Here is a 6,665-nt window from a genome sequence, read left to right as displayed (position 1 = left end):
TAAGAGTTGTTATATTCTAATTCTTCTGTTGAATGCTTCATAACTGTCTTCATACCATTCATGTCCTCTGATTATTCTTTTTGTTATACCATTATATTCTCATTTTATTAGTGCAATACCTTTTGCTATATCTTAGCAATGGGCATAGCGATTGGAACTGGTGAACTGTGAGATCTGTGTGGAATGACATCAATTAATAAATAGGAAGTCACCTATTCAATTGTAAAATCAACCATATTCTGATGTTTTTTCAGATTTATTGGAGTGTTTAGGGAAATTGCTAATGAGATATAAAAAACTAAGTATATGAATAACAAAAGAGAAATAAGTGGAGACTTATAAGGGAAATGACAATTATAATATTCAACTCACTTGTAAATGTCTATTTCAATAAATTTAATACTTAATAAATTTCCTAATTTAATATATTTAATAAAGATACAGAATATTTACTTTCCCAAGATATGTAATATTGCTATATAGGAGAGATTGAGAGAAGAGATATAGTATGGGAGTGGAAATAAGAGAGCTAAATTCAGGGGTGCCTGGGTGGCTCAGTCGGTTAAGCATCTGACTTTGGCTCAGGTCATGATCTCATGGTTTATGAGTTCGAGGCCCACGTCGAGCTCTGTGCTGATGGCCAGCTCAGAGTCTGGGGCCTGTTTCAGTTTCTGTGTCTCCTTCTCTCTCTGACCCTTCCCTGCTCATGCTGTCTCCCTCTCTCTCTCTCAAAAATAAATAAAACATTAAAAATTTTAAAAAAGAGCTAAATTCTAAAAAAATATCTAGTGAAGAAAGGCACCTAGAGATAATGTAGAGATAATGTCTAAAATTTTGAAAAACAGTAAACACATATTTAAGCATCATATTTAGAAATGAAATTTCTAAAGTATTTCTGAAGTATTTAGAAAAATGTACTTAAAATACTTTAAAAAATTGAAGGTGTATCCAGAGTTGTCTAGAGGGTGTGAAGCAAGGCTCTAAAAAGAGATAAGAAGGAAAACAAATTTATCAAAAGCCTTTTAAAATATATAAATATTAAAACGGCTACTCTATATTAATTTGTAAGTTTTAATTAAAACAGGCATTTATTGTTTATAACTTAAAGTGTTTTAGGGGCACCTGTATGGCTCAGTTGGTTAATTGTCAGACTCTTTACTTCTGCTCAGGTCATGATCTCACTGTTTGTGAGCTTGAGCCCCGTGACTGGTTCTGCGCTGAGAGCACAGAGACTGCTTGGGATTCTCTCTCTCCCTCTTCCTGCCCCTCTTCCGCTCACTCTCCCAAAATAAATAAACAAACACTAAAAAAAACAGTTTACATTTCAAACCCTCTAGTTAAAAAAAACTTTGTAGTTTTATAGTATAAGAATAAACTGAGTTATTTGGGAGATATACTAGACTTCTAAGTCTAATTTCTGAAAACTAGTGTGTGTGTGTGTGTGTGTGTGTGTGTGTATAATATAACATGCAAGTAGGAACCTAGAAGGTAAATAAAAAACAAACAAACAAAAAAACAAACCTTTCTGCCTTGTGCCCTCCCGTCCATTAGGTATATGTGTATTTGTTGAGTGTTATTTCATGTCAGTGGAAGAGAATAAGCATGTAAATACCTAACCAAACTAAAAGTAAAAATAAATAAAATAATTCAGAGAAGGACAATGTAAAACCCACAGCTACAAAAAATACATTCTGTGTTTATTAAAGCAAAAATATTTTCTTCTCATTCTGCCTTGTGGGCTCAATACAACTGAAAGATGTTTTTCTATTACCTTTTCTATATTTTATAAGTCATACGTCCCCTGTCAAGACTTTATTTTATTCTTGCACTTATTATGCATCTTAAGGTGAGACAGGCACAGAAATTGAACCATTTTCTATCCTCCAAATGGATACATGATGTTTGCAAAAGAAATCAGTATATTTCATGCCATTGCATTTTTTTTCTATCATTTCTCTGGCAAGTTGAAATGTGTGGTTTTTGAAGCTTAAGGAAGTGTTTTTGGTTGAGAGACTCTTCTTATAAATAGTATACATATTTAGTAGAAGGAGGAAGAAAAGGAGATTTGGAGGAGGTGAAGGGAAAAAGAAAGTGAAGAGGAGGGGGAAGAAGCAAAGAAAAATAGAATCTAAGGAAAGATTTTGAATTCAAATTCTATCGAGAAGTCCCTTAACTAGATTGTATTTTCCAAAGTGAGGCTAGTGTTGTATATGAAAGTCATTGTTATTTTTTTATTTGCTTCGATGTTGATTACTTAAACTTCCAGTGTCTATTGTTTCCCTTTTCTTTCCTTACTCTCATTGATCTTTAGCCCCCCTCATTTCTTCTCTCATCTCCTTCCTCTACATTTCCTCCTCCTCACTATTTCCCCCCTTTCTCCTGGTTTACCTCTCTCCTCCCCCACTCCCGTGCACTTCCAACATTTCCATCATATAATGATGCTTCTGGACATTGAAATAACAGGAACACCAGACATTTTTCAGCATGTGCCATGGCAGCCTGCTAAATTGCAAATCTGTGAGAGACCTTCTTCCCAGATAGCTGATGTGAGACCATCTAGCCATGTGCGGACACACCTGCCACGCTCCTTAGACTAAGTGAGAATAATCCTTCTTCATATGACAGCCTGTTGATGAGTATTCCCAGGTCCAAGATGCAACCCAGATTCTAATTAACCTGATTAAGCCCGCTGTACATGACTCATTTTTTTCCCTTCCTTTGATCAAGTTGTCACTATCTATTTGGATATTCATCTTTTTTCCTGTTATATGCTAGTCAGGAGGTGCTACAAATAGAAACAAGGCAAGACATTTACCTCAATGTTGCTGTTGTCTTCTCTGGCACCCTTGCTTCTCTCACAGGTCAAAAGCAACAGCATCATTGACAAATTTGAGATCTAACAGTGTAATTATGATTTACTAATGTACAAAATTATGTGTGTGGAGCATGGGGAGATTCATGGTGTTCAAACAGCCAGGATTAAGAAAATCATACTCATAAAATAAAAATATTCTTTACTCCCATGGGAAGTCTTGGTGATGCTTGTGGTAGAATGTTTCAGGGGCGCCTGGGTGGCTCAGTCGGTTAAGCATCCAACTTCGGCTTCAGCTCAGGTCATGCTCTCACAATTCATGGGTTTGAGCCCTGTGTCCGGCTCTGTGCTGACAGGTAGCTCAGAGCCTGGAGCCTGCTTCAGATTCTATATCTCCCTCTCTCTCTGACCCTTCTCTACTCACGCTCTCTCTCTCTCTCTCTCTCAGAAATAAATAAAACGTTAAAAAAAATGTTTCATAAAAGGGATGACGTACATGGAACTGTTCAGTCATGTAGCATACATACTGCTTTAAAGATTAGTTGCAGAAACTTAGTAACCATACTCCCACTGATGTTCAACATGCAGGTCATTTACAGGTCAGTGTAAATATATCAGTTATGAAGAACATAGAATGTGTATGATACAAGGATTAGAATTTGACTTTGGCTTTCACAGTGGCTTCAACCTTTGTATTCAGGACATGCTTTTTTTTTTTTTTTTCTTTTTTGTGTTTTCATAGAGGGAGCATGTACACAGAATTCAATTATTATCTTTGGATCATAAAACACTACTGTAATTAAATCACATGCATCCCTTTTTAATTTTTACTTTATGCATATATTTATTCAAATGTTAATTTACATTTATGCACTGAAATATATATTTATTTTTATAATTATTTTTAATAATATAATAGATATTGGTGAAATTGTTCTTGCACAGGGGCCATGCTAATTTTCTCTGTATTATTTCAATTTTAGTGTATGTGCTGCTGAAGCAAGCAAAGATGTTGGTGAAATTATTCTGCCTCAAGTTAAAATATTACTAACAACTTGAATCTAGATATTTATGTCTTTTTCTTATTCACCTGCCACCGCCAAGTGGTAATGTGCTGTTAATTTGTTTAATGTTAGCTTGCTTTTTAATGTATTCTTATATACAAATATTTCTTGTTTTGTTTTTATAAAATATGTAGTTTTATGTAACCTGATTTTCAAAAATTGTTTTAATGTTTATTTTTGAGAGACAGACAGAGCACAAATACGGGAGGAGCAGAGAGAGAGAGAATCTGTAGAAGGTTCAGGCTCTGAGCTGTCAGCACAGAGCCTGATGTGGGGCTTGAATTCACAAACCAGGAGATTATGACTGAGCTGACATCAGACACTTTTTTAAAATTGTTTTTTAATGTTTAGTTATTAGAGAGAGAGAGAAGGAGAGAGAGAGAGTAGGGGAGGGGCATAGAGAGAAGGAGACACAGAATCCAAAACAGACTCTAGGCTTTGAGCTGTCAGCACAGAGCCTGATGCAGGGCTGGAACTCACTAATTGCACGGTCATGACCCAAGCTGAAGTCGGATGCTCAAGTGTTCAACCTACTGAGCCACTGAGGCACCCCTATCAGATGCTTAATGGACTGAGCCACCCAGGCACCACTGTAAACCTACATTTTTTTAATATTGCGTTATGACATTAAAATATTCATATTTTGCATTGGACATTAATTCAATAATATTCACTGCTGTGTAATATTCTATTGAGAATATATCATGACTTATTATTTCTCCTGTCAAAAGATATTTGTGCCATTTCCATATTTATTGCTATTATGAATGATGATGCTATAGATATTTTTATATATATCTCATAGGACACAAATACCAAAATGCCTTTGCATATATATTTGGACGCAAAATAAGAAGGTCAGAGATTATTTGAATATTTAAATTTAAAAGAATGCCAAACTGCTTTCTAAATTGTTTGAATCAACCATCAGTTTTAAAGAAATCCATATGCTCACTAAAATTTTACATTGTTTTCCAATTGAATGGATATAAAATGGTCATTAATATAAGCATTCTATATATTCATTGGCCAGTAATATTTTATCATCTATAAATGGCTTGCTAATAACTGAGTGCATTTTTATTGAGTTGTTTATATCATTCTTATTTATTATTGAGGAACCCATATACCTATATTTATATTGGTAGCTATATCAGTTCTATGTGCCACAACTGTCTTCTCTAATTAATGGTTTATCTTTATATTTTCTTTAATGCACTATTGACAAATGAAAGTTTTAAGTTTATTTTCTTTTTGTGGTTAGATTCTTTTGTATCTTGATTAAGAAATGCTACTTACAAAAATATAATAAAACATTCTTTAAAAATTCAACTGTTAATTGGCTTTCATCAAGGTCATAACGGCAATTCAATATGGAAAGGAAGTCTCTTCGACCAAGAGTGTTGAGATGACATCATATTAAAAAATAAATAAATAAAAACAAAAAACGTTGACCCCTATGTAATGTCTTACGTTGTAGGATAATTATTTTGAGATGTCATGGAGGTTAACATAAAAGGTAAAGCTATATGTTTTCTAGAAGAAAATAAAGTAATATCTTCACAATTTGGGAGTCAGCAAAAGTTTCTTAGAACTCATAAAGTACTAATTACAGAAGAAAAGTAATGTTAACATGATAATGATTAAATAATGACAAAAATAATAAAGACATATAAACCATAATGTATCTAGTTTGCTAGTCCAAAGCTTTTCAAGTGGCAAACAAAGTAGCTAAGCAATCAGCAATAGCCCAAGAGTAGGTAAAAATATAACAAGGTTCATCAAGGGGTGTACTGGTCAGATATATGACCTTGAGTTCTGTCCACCAAGCAGATCAACCATGTCCATTTTCAGTTCTGCATAGCTGGTGCTGAGTTTGAACAGGTGCAATATCCCAGTGGATGCCACCGCATTTCAGTTTAGATGAACCATCCGTGAAACAGGCTCAGCCATTTAGTAGAACCTTTGTGAACTTAGGGCCCCACTGAGCCAGCAGATTTGCTTTAGGCATTAGAAAGGAGGATAACATTCCCTGAAAAGGAATAGCTGCAACTTCTTCATGTAAAGCCAAGATGGTGAAGGGGCCAAAACACAACTATACTCATGAATATGCCCTTTCCACTTTCCAAGTGAGTTTTGGTGGACTCTTCCAAAATGCGGTATACCAAAAGGGGATTATCAGGCTACAGGGTCATGAGGCCTCTTGCATCAAACATCCATGTCAACAAAAGCACAGTAGCCATCTAATAACTAGTTTCCAAAGGGGATGCACCCTATAGCAGAGTCAGGGAGGTGATGAGTCAAAAGGTCAAAGAGGGTCTCAGGATAAAGGATGACACCCTTTGCCTCATCTGCCATAGAAATATGTGGCTCAATGTGATCATTTGGGTTGTGGGGCTCCATATGTAAACACCATGTAAACACCTCGTTAACAGTTTCCAGTGAAGACTTTGGTTTTGTCCCCACTCAAAGGATGCTGATTTGAGGTTAGTCAATAGAACAGACCAAGTAGAATGCCCACATGAGGCATACTTGTCTCCAAAACCTAAAGGTTCAATAAAGTCTTGGGTCTCCTTTTTGGTAACAGTATTGAATGAAGAGAGAAGCAATTTTCTCTGAATCCCAGAGGAAGTGAGATTTGTGAGCCTATCCACATAGTGCCTAGAGACTTCACTCTCGGTAAGGGGGTCCCTGAATTTTGTCAGGGTTTATCAACCAACCATGCTAACGGAGGTATGAAAGCACTGCAGTCAGGACCTTTGGCCATGACAGTTCTGGCTTGCCAATGA

The 6,665-nt window shown here is 35.6% G+C and overlaps 1 pseudogene; it reads right to left on the bottom strand.

Moving 5' to 3' along the window:
- Positions 1 to 3,718: 3,718 nt before the first annotated feature.
- Positions 3,719 to 3,815, bottom strand: LOC120226557 (annotated as a pseudogene).
- Positions 3,816 to 6,665: the final 2,850 nt, after the last annotated feature.

This window comes from Hyaena hyaena, unplaced genomic scaffold, assembly GCF_003009895.1.
Source record: "Hyaena hyaena isolate Hyena2069 unplaced genomic scaffold, ASM300989v1 scaffold_1754, whole genome shotgun sequence".
NCBI lineage: Eukaryota > Metazoa > Chordata > Mammalia > Carnivora > Hyaenidae > Hyaena > Hyaena hyaena.
This window is presented reverse-complemented; position numbering and strand designations above follow the sequence as displayed.